The sequence below is a fragment of the Gouania willdenowi genome, chromosome 9 (genome assembly GCF_900634775.1).
Source record: "Gouania willdenowi chromosome 9, fGouWil2.1, whole genome shotgun sequence".
Taxonomy (NCBI): domain Eukaryota; kingdom Metazoa; phylum Chordata; class Actinopteri; order Blenniiformes; family Gobiesocidae; genus Gouania; species Gouania willdenowi.
The window spans coordinates 27,542,191-27,558,519 of record NC_041052.1 but is presented as its reverse complement, the minus strand read 5'-3'; the positions used below and the strand labels follow the sequence as shown (position 1 = coordinate 27,558,519).

The following is a 16,329-nucleotide window of genomic DNA, read 5'->3' as shown; positions in this document are numbered from 1 at the left end:
ACTACACTTAGCTTCACATAAAGCTTCATGTAACTAACTGCGACACATCCGTCTCAGACACATTGATTACTGATACAGTGAGTGGGGAGCCCGACTTCTTCTAGATCCCCGCGCGGTGAAGGAGAACTCAGAGCCGTTCGGTGTCTCACTCACTCGTGAGACACCGAATAGTATCTCACTTTCTCGTAAATCGTATCTGTAATAAATGGTGTTAAATCCATTCCTTGACTTCATCATCATGAGAATGAGGAGTTGTCATCACGGCCTAGAGCCCCTCCCCCGATCCTCCCCACCGCCATGTTGGCATAAGTCCTGTGGCAAAACAGATTGTTTACATGTGTTTTTAATGCGGTAGTAGCGGGCGTACTTGCAATTCTGCACTGTTTGACCATGCCTGGAAGTCACTGCTGCGTTAAGAACTGCTCCAATACCTCCCATGATAGCCATGGAAGACGGAGGAACAACGGGATGCAGTTTTTTAGGGTACCGAAATGGACACAGCATTGAGGAGAGCAAGTGTCTGACCTGATGAGGAGACGTCGGATTGCTTGGTTGGCTGCAATTAGAAGAAAGGACCTTACTTTCGATCGCACACCCTCGTGGATGAGAGTGTGTTCTCTGCATTTTCACTCTGGAACGTTCTCTTAAAATGTCTTTATGTAGTTGTCTCTTAAAGCTAGGAAGTGTAGGTTATCTTATGTTATTCACATATGTGAAGAAACTTACTTTTGCCAGTACAACGCTTTTTTCACCAGCTGGAGGCTTGTAGATGACCAAGTCCTGGACCCAGCCGTCGTATTCCTCTACGTAAATGCGCAAAAAGTAAAGCTCTGGCGAATGCGTGAAATTCTGGGGGCGTCTACCACCATCATGGCTGACAGGCTCAGACCCCCCCAAAACAACCCAACTCACCACGTGACTCCTCACTCTCAATAAGTGGATGATCATAAATGTGTCTTCCTCCAGGATTAAAGAACCAGGCGGGTTTTCAGCTCCGGACGGGACCGGAGCGCATGTTTGCTCTGGTCGGCAGTTTGGATCCTCTGACCAGAGCACATGGAAAGAATATAACCCAACAACTAAGATCTGAAATAAAGGATGGTGTTGGGGGAAAATTAATTTATCATATTGTCAGGGCAAAATTGTTAGTTATGTTTATTAACATATTTACTCATAGACCTTATTCTTTTTAAGGCTTTAAGTTGAGACTTTTCATTTCTGCTGTCTCATGTTTTCTGCTCTCTTCTCGAGGTCAGCTTCCCAAAACACATCTTATCCCTCAGACACAGAGGCATCACACACTCACATGCCTACACACACTCACATAGTCACACATACACACCCAATACACATCCATTCATACACACAAACACCATACACGCACACACCTCCAACACTCACGACAATCAGGAGATACCAGAGAACTGGTTGTTTTGACCTAAAGAAGAAACTGTCTCTTTTCACCCTCTTCTTTCACCTCCTCTGTCCTCTTTATCTCCTGGGGGGAGGAGGGAGGGGGACGGAGGGGGAATATACGTGATGAGTTAGAAATGTGGGCCACTCGATCATCGGACGTCCGCCCGGGGCGGTCACTAATTTTGTCCATCTTTGTACTCCTTTTTACTTAGTTTTATAATAAACCTTTTTTTTATAAAATCATCAATGCCTCGCCTGGACTTCATCACTCAACCAGAGCAATAAATCATGTCTCCAAATGAGGTCAACCGCAAATTTGCCGTGACAAATTGGCGTCACGAACAGGATCCATCTTCTACTCTGGGGGCTTCTGCCGTGGACCAGCACCGGAGAGTGGACGCACTTAAAACCCCAAAGCCAGTTTTTTATGGCATGGGACTTCCGAGTCTGCCCCACGTGGTCTGCCCCTCGGACAGAGACTGGACCACGAACCATCGGTTGATCCTCAAACACCAATTCGGACTATTAAGGTAAAGATACCTTTATATATATATATGTATATATATATAAATTTTAATTTACATATATATATTCGCTCTGTGTTGATAGAAAGGCAACCAGTCGAGCACTGTATTGATTTTCATCATTCTGGAGGGTCTCTCCTCCTTCAGCTGTTCTGTGTTTTAACACAGTGAAAGGACTGCCATGAGAGAGGGTCAAATGGTTGAAGTTCTTTGTTTTTTAATATTATAAGTTCCCTATATTTTTCTTCGGGCTCGGATATTTTTGTTCAGGCATCAAGTACGGCTAGTCATTATTTACTTTGGTTTTGTTCAGGCACCTCCACGGACAGCCTGTGAGGTCCTGACCATAGGATAGACAGGCAATCAAAGTTTCCAAAACACCCCGGTGCCATGTACTGAGTTCACCTCTGTACCGATATCAAAATAGATTAAAACCCCAACCCTAACCTAAACTGTAGTGAAGGCTACAGGGAGTAAAACACTGATAATGGGAATCAATCAGATGAACAATCCAATAAACAAATAATTTATGCATCCGCATATACAATCTTGGTATGATGTGAACTCAGATCATGCTTTCGGTGAGTTATACTTCTTTTTTATCTTTGTTTTTATTTTGTTTAAACGTGTGAATGGAATCAGATTTCTCCCTTTGGTTGTTTGGCTTTAATGCTTTCATTTTGGACGAGAGTCGGTTGCTGTGTTTTCTGTGCGTTTTGGTTTTTTTTCTCAGTTGAACGTGCGGACGTGTGGTATGGGGAGACACGCACGCACGCACGCACGCACGCACACACACACACACACACACACACACACACACACACACACACACACACACACGCACACACACACACACACACACACACACACACACACACACACACACACACACACACACACACACACACACACACACACACACACACACAGAGAGAGAGGGAGAGGGAGAGAGAGGGAGGCACACCCACACACAGAGAGAGAGAGAGGGAGGCACACCCACACACACACACACACACACAGAGAGAGGGAGAGAGAGGTAGTGCTCCACATTGGCCAGCTTAGTGAAAGGTCACATGATTAAGACACTACATACTTGATTCCCAAAACTAACAGCGTTAGTGACACAACATTGTGGTTTCTCACCTTTCCCTCTGCCTACAGAATAGTGCTAAGCCATTACAACACAGACACTATTTTTATTTTTTATTTTAAATTTCATTTGATTTCATGTTTGATATATCTGGGGTCCACTCTAAAATGACTATGAGCAACACACACTCAAACACACACACAGATGAATACAGTATTTCATTTTATTTTATTTTAATATTACTGTTATCATCATTATCATTTTTTATTATTTTATTGATAGTTTCTGTTGGCTTTGCGGTTGTCCCTGAAGAAACGACATCTTCAATGAAAGCTCTTAATGAATGAAATCACCTTCAACTCTTATGCTAATGAAATGTCAACATCATTCAAAGGACCAAGCTTCAGAAGGAAATCGACTATCAAAGGACTCAACTCTCCCATTCAGCAAAGCAATGCTGCAACGAAATAACTCGCTCAGTCCCAAGTCAACTCTTCATCGTCTATGGAATGGGCCGCATGCCAATGCTGGGATTAACACATCCTGCCCCATCATCAAAGACTGAGAACCTGTGGGCGTCGCAGTTGGTTGGACACTCCCCCACCAATGAGTTGCGGGTTAAACGCCACGATTACTGCCTGAATGATGGGCAGCAACTGCAGACTGATCACACGTCTGCTGGAACATCTTCACCAAAAAAGACACTGTTTCAAAAGCCACGAGGATACCAAGCCATAAGAAGTCCACCACAGCCTTTGGTGGTAGTGCTATATCACTTTAGCCTTGAACTTTGGCATGGGGGGGACAACTAGCAAATAGCCAACAAGCTTCTCCTTCGATAGGACAATACTAACCCCTCTATTTTCTGACTGTACGCTAGATTATTTTGTTTTCATTTATTCTCTCACACGCTTTGAGATACACTTAAAAGAAGGTGTGCTCTAAGCAGACAGACCAGACATACAGTCACACACTCACGTTCATAACTATGAGCTGAAACACAGGACCACCATAACTTCACACAGAACCCTTCTGTTGTTGTTATTGTGTTGTTTTTTCCAATATACAGGTCGCTGGCTGTATACTCAAAGGAGACGAATCAAATCCAACTAAAGAAAAGGGATATTTTAAATTATTAATTTAAGTCTTAATGTTTTCCTCTCTTTCTGTTTCTGAGTGAAAATGCCACCGCCTTTTCAACTCCGATCCTGCCTCCTTCAGCCATCATGCCTGGTCACTTATGATGAAGGATGAGAATTAAAGGTAAGTATTGTCCATAACTATAACTGGGAAGCAAAGGGGAAATAGATTGAAATAGACACGTGACAATATGACATATTGTGGATGTTCTAACAATATCTATTCCAGAGACTACAGAGACTTCCAATCCAACTGCAAAAGTGGGGACAGATCTTCAAATTTCCAAAAGGAGCGTACAGTTGACCCTGGCTTTGACCTTTATGGCTGAGGAGGAGGAGGTCGAGGAGGCTGGAGGGCACAAAAGCAGGTGGACACAAGAGAGAGGAAAACGGAGACATCCAAAATGATCAGATAAGTGATTTTCCAATGATATTTATCATATGGTTTTAAGAATCCAAATGTATTCTTATGTAAAAAAGGGAAGGGAGAGGGCCAACGTCCCTCTGATTTTTGATTTATATTTTATCATGGGAAAATAATATACCTCAAAACCCTTCAACCATTTTCTTCTTGTTCCACCAGCACTTAGCGTGCAAGACCATAAAACACTTTCACTGTGTTTAGACACTTTTAAGGGAAAAATTAATGGTTCTCAACATTGGGTTGGTGGCCCAATCTGGGTCGCCTGAGATTTAAAAAGGGTCCTCCTGAAATTCTTGATAATTGATTGATATAAGAGATAGTTTAATGTTAAGTAACTTCCAAGCATTTAAGGAAGCTCTCCAAACCGTGCTATGGCTTGTCACTCCTAAGAATGGGATAAATACAGAGAGCAAAAGACAATATGATTGTTTGACTCAACTTAACTTTAATTCTGTCTAACCTTAAAGGGTCAATAATCTTGCTTAACTCTGGTTCAGACACAGAATAGGAGACACTTTTGCCATCAATTTACCTTCAAAATTAAGTAAATTACATCTCAAATAATAATTATGAGAAAAAATAATGAAATAAATGAACTGACAAATTCAGCTCTATAAAATAATTAGGTTATTTTATGGAGTGTGGAGTGTTAACATTATTCAAAATAAATAAAGGATAGAATAAGATTTCTCCTTCATAAATAAGAGATAGCAAAGAAAAATATAACAAACAATTTAAATAAATAAATAACATTATTTATTTATTTGGTTAAACTTATTTAGCTTTCTCACATCTCCATGTCTCCCAATTGTATGTATTCATCTTGAGAAGACATGTAGTCACACTCCACACTTCTCCGTCTGACTTGCATGTCCTTGTAAACAGTGGTTCTCAAATTGTTGCTTCTCACCAGGTATCAGCGTACCACTGGTAGTAGACGTACCACAGTTTGAGAATCACTGCAACTCCAGCTATGCTTCTCCTTGCTCCAGGAAAGGAGAATCGAATTAATACTTCCTGCTTTTCTTTCAGCCTCATATTTTCCCACTCACGTGTGAATGGGCTACAGATAACATTGCTTTTTTGTTTCCCACCCCCCCCCCCCCCCCCCTTTTCTTCTGTTCAGGTACCAACCGATCCCAAGAGAGGTTGCCAGGTGTGTGGAGACTACCCTTCCTCTGACAACAACTGATCATCTACACGATATTTGGCCTAAAGACTTCGTGATTATCTACAACCCGAGAGGGTGGACCGACCGAAGGTGGATCGGCCCTTTTCAGGTTCAACTGACGACACACACGGCTGTGAAGGTCGCAGAGCGAGCCATGTGGATTCACGCATCACACTGCAGGAAGGTGCCAACACAAGCCGACCCTGATCTGGAGGCGACTGGTCCAACGGAGGAAGAACCAACATCACCACTGATCGAGGAACCGCAGTAAGGAGGTGCGCCTTCGGGAGCAGTTTCTTCTTTTCGGGAGCAGTGCTTTGATGAGCTTTTGTTTGCTTTGAAAGTTGCAAACAAAAGGAAAAAGGAAAAGACCTCGGGGGGTCACGGGCTGACCTTTCTTACGGGGCATACGGTCTGTTGAAGCCTTTGAAATCCAACCTTGAGGACATCGTGGGAGAAAAGAGGTCACAAGCCTTTCTCGCTGTGATTGAAGAGGTCACAAGCCCTTCTGTTTATGCCCCAGGAGCAGGCTGAAATCATGCCACCATTCTGTCATTTCATGTCACTCATGTTCTGGCCATCGATTGGCGCGATGGTCCTGTCCGCAATTCCAGTACTCTTCTGGCTCCTGGCCTTCAAGGGGGCAATCGAGGACACTGGATTGAACCAATGAATGCAAGTGTTGTTCCTAATGTGAATGTTTCCTTTTACTAGCATTAGTAATAATGCTAGCAGAAATAAACGTTGGATAGACGACATCGCCCTGCACGACACTTTAGCTGCGACCAATGTTACTCATCCGTTTTTCACGAACACCTGGTACCGATACGCGCACTATCAAGCTAAAAGTAGAAGCCTATCCAACTGTTATGTTTGCTCTTACATGCCTGTGTCATCAACACACCCCCGCTTAACCGCGATACCAATGGATGCTTCCGACTCCTTTTGTTATTTGTCTTACTCTAACTTCGGCATGGGGGACCCCAACCGTTGTTCTAAACAGCCAGTAAAAAAAACTGGCTACACTACGCGATGAGACGTCTTCCACTATGTATGTAGATTACACGTGATCCACACTTTTTCCCTTCTGTTTCGCCAGAAATGGAACTCATATATTATAGTGTGAATCTGTGTGCTTGCATGTCAATGCTCCATATAAGGTGAGTTTTCTCTCTGAGCTATCCTGTGATGTCCCACACTCCCTGTCTGCTTGAGTCACAGCTAGGGTCACAATGCTCACATATCTTGATAGCACACCCTCACATGGAGATACTGTTCCAGTTGGCACTAGACTTAAAGGTTACACACACACACACACACAAGATGGCCTATCCTCGTCCTCACCCCCTCCCATCCTTAATCTTCGTCCTCATCTTTTCTCTCTCTGCCCCACCCTTTTTCTCTCTTTTTCTCCTCTCTCGAGCTTCACTCATTATAAATAGTATAGTGAGTCTACTTTATGTACCTTCCTGCCGGCAGGAAGATCCATTTGTGCTCACCCTTAGATTTGGTTTGTTTTAATAAACTTTTGTTAGTTTGTTTCACATTGCTTCCGTCTGGACTTCACCATCACAGAGTGTAAATATTTGGTCTAAAATGGGGGATGCTAAAAATTTGCTGTGACAATTTGGCTATCACGAACAGGATCAATCTTCTGCCCTGTGCGGACGTCTGTTGTGGACCGATACCGGAGGAGCGGATGCGCATAACCTTAAAGTCAGTCTTTTATGTGCAGAAGGGCTCCGTACCCGCCCCGCGTTGGACTGTTCACACGGATGGAGACTAGACAACCGCCTGTTGTTTCCTCAAACACCAGTTTAGAAAAGGTAAAGCTGATTTTTATATTTTTCTGCTTTATCTTCTGCTCTGTGCTGTTAGATGAAAAAAAAAAAAACGGGTGACTCCAGTCCACCTCGTATATGCCTGACAACTACAATATCGTTCTGAAGAAATTCCTATAAGTTTACAACATTAATATTGTGCGCAGGGGTGTTTCTAGACCACCTGGAGGTCCCGGCCCCAGAATGATGATGAATGAAGTCCAGGATGACGTATCAGTAAAGAAATACTTTATTAAATAAGTAACATATAAAATAAATGACACAACTATTTAAACTAAATGCAAACTTTACACACAATATACAGTAAATGCCAGAAAAACAAACACAACTGAAATGTGTAAAATTTTAACTATGATAAAAATGCAACCAAGCAAAAAAACAAACAAACAAAAAAAAAAAAAACAAGGAATTGAAGTGGAAACTAAGAGTACACTAACCATTTCTCATTGTCACTTTGTAATTTTCTTTGGTGAATCTCTGAGGTGGGTTTTCTGAACTTTGGGGAAGTCCATGTCTGTTATTTGGTCGTGGGCGACCGTGGCTCAGGTGGTAGTAGATCGTCTTCTGATCGAGAGGTTGGGGGTTCGATCCCAGTACCTGACCATGTGTCGAAGTGTTCTTGGGCAAGACACTGAACCCTAAGTTGCTCCCAGTGGTCGACTAGCACCTTGCATGGCAGTCCTGTCCCACTGGTGTGTGAATGTGAGAGTGATTGGGTGAATGAGCTGATATGTAAAGCGCTTTGAGACTGCTTCAGTGTGGTGATAAAGTGCTATATAAATCAAGTCCAAGTCCATTTATTTGGAGTGATTCTTTTCTCACAATTTGACACCGAGCATTGTCATTGATAGCTTTTGGCCACAGCGCAGGATCATCTGATATTACTTGATTGCTACAATTTGTGTACCTTCTGGTGATGTCAATCAATCAATCAATCAATCAATCAATCTTTTATTTGTATAGAGCCAAATCATAACCAAAGACACTTTACAGTAGAGCAGTCTTAAGGACGGACTCTTCATTTTATGGATACACACATATGCATATATACGTGTATACACATACATATGTATCCCACACCCAACATGAATTAATCATGGCGGCAAGGAAAACCTGTTAAGCAGCAGGAATCTTGTGTGGATCCCATTCCTATGATAAACAGCCATCCACGTTATGCTGTGTTGGGTGTGTGCAGAGGAAAGGGTGGAGACAGAGTTGTTGAGACTCTGTAACTCCACACTGAGGATCCCACGGACCTGCAAGACAACAGCCAGAAGGAGTACAGGAGCAAACACACAAGGGAAGAAGCAGACATAGAGGGAGTGTTAGCCTAAATGACCTCTCTCTTAACGCCCTCTCCAACCTCTCTCCAACCGAGCATGCCAGACCCCCCCGGCAGTCTATGCCTATTGCATCTTAACTATGAGCTATGAGCTGGTTCCTAACTAAAAGTGTTACCAAAGAGGAATGTTTTGAGCTTAACCTTAAAGGTAGAGAGGGAGTGTCTGCCCCCGAACCGTGGTTGGTAGATGGTTCCAGAGAAGTGGGGCCTGATAACTGAAAGCTCTTCCTCCTGTACTACTTCTAGAGACAAATGGAACAACAAGTAGGCCAGCATTTTGAGAGCGTAGTGTTCTGGGGGGATTGTATGGCACTACAAGCTCCTTGAGATAGACTGGTGCCTGTCCATTTAGGGCTTTATAAGTGAGAAGAAGAATCTTGAATTCTATTCTATATTTTATGGGAAGCCAATGCAGAGAGGCTAATACAGGAGTAATGTGATCTCTTCTACTAGTTTTAGTCAGTACACGTGCTGCAGCATTTTGAACCAGCTGAAGTGTCTTAAGCGACTTGCTTGGGCAGCCTGCTAAAAGAGAATTACAATAATCCAGTCTAGAGGTAATAAAAGCATGGACTAGCTTTTCGGCGTCACTCTGAGACAGGATAGATCTGATTTTAGCAATGTTACGGAGATGAAAGAAGGCAGTTCTTGAAGTTTGTTTTATGTGAGAGTTGAAGGATAAATCCTGATCAAATAGAACCCCAACGTTTCGAACAGTTGTGCTTCGTGCCAGAGTAATGCCATCTAGGGCAGTTAGGCTAGCATAGGTTTCTCTAAGGTGCCGTGGGCCCAGTACAATGACCTCAGTCTTGTCTGAGTTAAGAAGGAGAAAATTTTGGTCCATCCAGGCCCTAATGTCCTTTAGACAGGCCTCAAGTTTAGATAGCTGATTTGTCTCACCTGGCTTCATTGATACATACAGTTGGGTATCATCAGCATAGCAGTGAAAGTTAACAGAGTATTTTCTCATAACATTACCAAGGGGGAGCATATAGATGCAGAACAGGATTGGACCTAGCAAAGAGCCCTGAGGAACCCCGTAGCTTACTTTAGTGTACACAGAAGACTTATTATTCACGTGTACAAACTGGTACCTATCAGATAGGTAGGACTTAAACCAGTTTAGGGCAGTCCCTGTGATTCCAAGTAATTCCTCTAATCTCTCTAGTAGAATATAGTGATCTATAGTGTCAAAAGCTGCACAAAGATCTAATAAAACCAGCACTGAGAGTCGTCCTTCATCTGAAGCCCAGAGTAGATCATTAGTAACTTTAACTAAAGCAGTCTCTGTGCTGTGTTGAGCTCTAAAACCTGACTGGAAGTCCTCGAACAGGCTGTTGTTTTGAAGAAAGTCACAGAGCTGAGCCGCCACAACTTTCTCAAGAATCTTTGATAGGCCTGTAGTTTGCTAAAGTGCTGGAATCAAGAGTAGGTTTTTTGAGAAGGGGTTTGATTACAGCTACTTTAAAGGACTGTAGCACGTAGCCTATTGATAGGGATATATTTATTGTCTCCAACAAAGATGGGCAGACCAGGGGAACAACTTCTTTAAACAGCTTAGTTGGGATCGGATCTGAAAGGCAGGTCGATGGTTTGGAGGATGAAATAATAGTTAAGTTCCTGTGTGAAACAGTTTAGGTTAGGCCTATTTACATTTAATGGTACAGCAGGCCCAGGTGAAGGCAGGGAGTGGCTAATTTTATCTCTAATCTTATGAATTTTATCGTTAAAAAATGTCATGAAGTCCTCACAGCTGAGGGCTAAAGGAATCATGGGCTCAATAGAGCTCTGTCTTTGTGTTAGCCTGGCTACAGTGCTGAAACGGTACCTCGGATTATTTTTATTTTCTTCAAATAGTGAGGAGTAGTATGTAGATCGAGTATGTCGTAAGGCTGTCATGTATTTACTAAGGCTTTCTTGCCAGAGTATTCGTGACTCCTCTGTTTTATTGGAGCGCCACATTCTCTCTAATTTACGGGTTGTTTGTTTGAGTGTGCAAGTTTCAGAGCTAAACCACGGAGCTTTCCTCTGACGTTTAATAGTTTTTTCCCTCAATGGGCCAATTGAGTCCAAGGTGGATTTTAGTAGACTAGCAGAGCTATCGACAAGCAGATCCAGTTGAGAGGGGCTATAATTAATATCATAGTTATTTATTGGATGGTGCACTGAGTTAAAGGCAGCAGGAATGGCCTCTTTAAATTTAGCCACAGCACTATTGGACAGATTTCTACTCGTAACTATTTTATTGCACAGTGCGAGATCCTCTAGGATAATGTTAAAAGATATTAAAAAGTGACCTGATAGCAGAGGATTTTCAGGGTAGACTTTTAGTTCATTAATATCAAGGCCATATGCTAAAACAAGATCAAGAGTATGATTTAAACGATGAGTAGCTTCATTAATAGTTTGAAAAAAGCCAACTGAGTCTATTAGGGACATAAAGGCTGAGCTCAGGCTATCACTATCTTTGTCAACATGGATATTAAAATCTCCTACTATCAGTATTTTATCAGATCTGAGGACTAAGTTTGATATAAACTCAGAGAATTCTGATAGAAATTCAGAATAAGGGCCTGGAGGACGGCAAATTATCACAAATAAGACTGGCTGGCAGGTTTTTGATTCGGTATGAGATAAATTTAGAACCAGGCTGTCAAAGGAAGTGTAATTGGTCTTTGGTTTAGGATAGATTAGGAGAGAGGAATGATAAATAGCTGCTACACCACCTCCACGGCCTATGTCTCGTGGCATATGAGTATTTAAATGACTGGGAGGAGTGGCTTCATTTAAACTAACATATTTATCTTGATACAGCCATGTTTCAGTTAAACAGAATAAATCAAAGTTATTTTCTGAGATAAGGTCACTTACTAGTAGAGATTTGGATCTCAGTGATCTAATATTTAATAGAGCACATCTAATGGTTTTATGTTTTGGTGTTTCTATATTTTAGATTTTAATTTTTTTCAGATTTTTATAATTGATACCTCTTTTATTTGATTTTATGTTAAAATCATTGTGAAATTTGGGTCGGGGGACAGACACCGTCTCTATAAAATAATATTCATCACCATCACAACAGTTGTCATGGCGATGAACACGGCTATCATAATAGCAATGGGAGGGAAACTGTCCTAAGGCAAGCGCAGAGGGGCGTGGAGGACTCCCCCTCTGTAACATGGTCTCATTCATGAGATGTCATAACAGTGACTGTGCCATGTTTTCTGATAGTAGAGATGCTCCCTCCAAAGTAGGGTGGATTCCATCTCTTCCTATCAGGTTCGGTTTTCCCCAGAAGGATCTCCAATTATCAATGAAGCCCACCTCGTTTTCTGGACACCACCTCGATAGCCAGCGGTTAAATGATGACATGCGGCTATACATGTCATCACTGGTCAGATTTGGTAAGGGACCAGAGAAAATTACGGAGTCCGACATTGTTTCACGGGGGTGGTGAGGAGGTGGTGATGGAAAGCTGTGCTGCCATGCTGCTGCTGCATGAAGGTGCCATCATGTCCTACTCTACGGTGATGAATGTTGTAAACATCTGCCCGTTTGAGTAGGATTCTTTGGGTTTCCCGCGAAAGGCAGCTTAAGCGAAAGACAGCTCACATAGTTAAGAAAAAGCAGAAACTGTTGCCAAAAACAAAAGAGTTAAAAATGAATATGTTCAGACAATGATGGAACACGATTGATGCTTACAGTTTTGGGTTAGAGAGTGCGTTCAGGGCCGCCAAAGATAAGAAAGTCACAATCGCTTCTAAAGTGATCAAAGAAAAAGAAAAAGAGAAAAGCACTGATGAACCATTCAAACATTACAATCCAATTAAACCAGGGCAATGCAACCCTGCAGCTTTCGTTTCTGCCCCTTCCTTCTTTCCCCTATTTCCAAAACACACACTAACCCCTCCCTCCGTGTCTCTGTATCCGGACATCACAGTTCCACCCGCCTACATTGACGCGTCGGGGCAGTGTGGCGGAGGCACCGCGACGACCCTTCTTTGCCTTCTGCCGGCAGAATTAAATAACACAAATAGACAATGTGACGTTCATACTTGGTAGATGGAGCCATTGTTCCACAAAAATACTCACACACCATCTACAGCCTGGAATGCCTGCAAAGCCAAAGAGAGAGACACATTTTGCCCTGAATTGTTAGAAACGCTGGCTCCTCCTCCTGACACTTCTTCTGCATTTCCGAACATTATGGTCACTCCTCCTATGGCCTTTAAGCCAGGAATACACAACGATGATGCTGTGGTGACACATTTGACTTTCCAGCATGCCAAAGAACCCTTCTCACCATGTGCAACTGGCCCTTCACATTCATTTGTGCTAACAACCCACACTTACACTTACTATCGCAACAACACATCATCAGTAGGGTAAAACTAACCTGTCTCACGACAGTCTAAACCCGGCTCACGTTCCCTATTAGTGGATGAACAATCCAACGCTTGGTTATTACCATCCAGAATGCTCTGTGCTTATATGCCTCACTGTCCTTTGTGGACGCATCCTCATTACGGAATGAACCAGCATAGGTTCCCACTAATGCGACAGTGGGGAGGAAGAAAACAAAGAAAGAACACAGTCTCCACAGCAAAGATGGAGCAGTGCTGAGGTAACGGAAAAGAACACACAAAAGAAGGCAGCTGATGAAAAATAAACGTCTGCTGTAAACAGACTTGCTTCCCTCACGATGTATCAACACCACCAAAGTGAAGGTCAAAGAGATGAATATGATGGTCAGCAACGCTACCAAGCTGACTACCACAGACCCATATCTGATCACCCGTCCCGAGGCCAACTGAGATTGAATGAGTGCTTAATTTGCAGTGCACTAAATCTCTGGGCCGTAGATTGTCCCTGTAGAGTCCCCAATAATAGACAATACCCTAAACGTAACCAGAATAGACATGATTTTGGACAAGGTAGCGGCCGGCGTGCTCGGAAATGCCCCACCCTACAGGGACTGACCGGCGGACTCAGGTGAAGTGGGAACTGCGAATGTCCAACCAATGAGTACCATGCTTAATCCACCGACGAACCATATACCGGACACATCCACCCAAACACCTGACACACATTTGCCAATTTGATCGACACAAAGAAATATGCATTACAACACCCAGAACAATTTTCTGATGATCAATTATTTAGGCTGTTTCCAGATTCTGAGTGAAGACTCAGTGGGAACTCAAAAATGGAATTGAGAAACCATCATTTTGTTTTGAATTCTGAGGCCTCCCTTGATGAGCTGACAGCGTGTCGGTTCATGAAGGTTGAACAGGGGCATTTCTAGACCCCATGGGGGCCCGAGGCAAGAAGGACTATGGGGCCTCCCGGCACCAGAATGATGATGAATGAAGTACAGTACGACGGATCAGTAAAGAAATACTTAACATATAAATTAAATAAATCAATAATTAACATATAAAATAAATAATAAATAAATAACATAACTATCTAAGCTAAATGCAAACTTTACACACCATATATACAGTAAATGCCAAAAAACAAACACAACTGAAATGTGAAAACTTTTAAGTATGATAAAAATGCTACCAAGCAAAAAAAAAAAACAAGTAACTGAAGTGGAAAGTAGGCGTACACTAACTATGAACATTGGATTTTCTAACAATTTTTTTGGTGAATCTCCGAAGTGGGTTCTCTGAATTTTGGGGAAGTCCATGTCTGTTATTTGGAGTGGTTCTTTTCTCACAATTTGACACCGAGCATTTTCATTGATAGCTTTTGGCCACAGCGCAGGATCATCTGATATTATTTGATTTGCTATTATTTGAGTACCTTCTGGTGATGTGGTGTCACGGGTGATGAAGAGGTGGTGATGGAATGCTGTGCTGCCATACTGCTGCTGCATGAAGGTGCCATCATGTCCTAGTCTTCTTCTTCAAGACCCCACTCATGAACTAAAAAAGTTCCTACTTTCATGAAGAGAGGTCTGCTGTTGCTGCTGCTGTTGTTGTTGTGGTGATAAACTAAAAAAACTTCAACAAAGGACCTCGAGGAAGAAAAGATCACAATGTATTTTATTGGGTTGCATAAAGTAACGTAAAGAACTGTGTATGCTACACAAACACTAAACATTTTAGATGTATAGAATAATAAGTAACAACTTTAATGAAGAATTTTAAAGGATTCATCCAAGTCTTAATGTTTTCCCCTCTTTCTGAGTGTTCCCAAACAGAAATGCCACCTCTTTCTCGGCCCAAGTTCTGCCTCCTACAGCCGTCATGCCAGGTCACTGCCTGTTTTTCTGATGACAGACAGAATTTGAGGGAAGTATTGTTCATAACTACAACTGAGAAGCAAAGGGGAAATAGATTGAAATAGACATGTGACAATATGACATATTTAGAGCCCTATAAAATCTATTTTATTTTTCCAAATTCTGTTTTTTCCACTTTAATTTTTAAAATTCCATTTTTTTTTAGAAATATTTATAATTTTTTAAAGAAATTATTAGTTTTTAACTCCTGTGAAGAAACTAAATAAGTTAAAATAAATTAAAAAAAACTCATAATTAAACAAAAATGTATGTCAAAAATAAAGTACAGACAATTAAAAGGTAGCTATAAGTTGTAGTGTCATGGATTATTCTGACACTCCTTTTTAATTATTTATATGTCATATAAAGATGTATGAGAACAGCATTAATGTCCTGATTTCCTCTCAGGGATCAATGATTTACTGAATATGATCAGGTTTATTGATTAAGTCCTGATCAACTTAGTTTAAATTAACCTAATTTAAATTATACTATCTTCTGTGTAATGTGGAATTTGACGTTGACTAGATTTTTGTCCCCTATAGTCAGGACAAGAGTAACCCCACTGAAGTTAAAAAACAAAAGAAAACAAAACATCTTTTCAACGAAAACAACAAAACAAAACAATGTTCTGGCTAATAAGCCATGCACTCTCTAAATAGAAAAAAAATATTACATTTTTCATTGCTTAATTAAAAAAAAAAAGAAAAAGCAATTAAGACGTGCTGACGTATCGATCATTTCCTGTTTACACTCTACCGCTGCTTGCAGCGCTCTACTACTGTGTTCTGCTAACTCTAATCAAACTTGTTGTCATTGATATTTTAGCCTTGAAAACACTTGTTTTAATTTTTTACCGTAGAGTTAAACGTACGGAGGTTAAGTAAAAAGCAATCTCGCCTCTTATAGGCAGTGTAATCTCCTTTAAACTTCCTTTTGTCCTTAGCTTAGCTTAAATTTAGCACCTATGGCTTCTCTCTCCTCCCCTCCGCTCTCCTGCCCGGTGTGTCAGATGTTTAGTTACTCCTCGTCCTCCTTTAGGGACAATGGTAGTTGCATAAAGTGTAGCGTACTGTTAGATATGGAGGCG

The 16,329-nt window shown here is 41.7% G+C and overlaps 1 protein-coding gene and 1 long non-coding RNA gene across 2 annotated transcripts in view; both read left to right on the top strand.

Moving 5' to 3' along the window:
- Positions 1–4,253, top strand: part of LOC114469284 (trichohyalin) — a 131,301-nt gene extending 127,048 nt beyond the window's left edge. The window contains exon 13 of the mRNA XM_028456630.1: positions 4,208–4,253. The gene's annotated coding sequence lies outside the window, so the exon portion shown is untranslated. The remainder of the gene's footprint in view (positions 1–4,207) is intronic.
- Positions 4,254–12,489: 8,236 nt separating this feature from the next.
- LOC114469292 (uncharacterized) lies at positions 12,490–15,194 on the top strand. The gene is made up of 3 exons (XR_003674752.1): positions 12,490–13,407; positions 13,940–13,944; positions 15,185–15,194. It is a non-coding gene; the product is annotated as an uncharacterized LOC114469292 (long non-coding RNA).
- Positions 15,195–16,329: the final 1,135 nt, after the last annotated feature.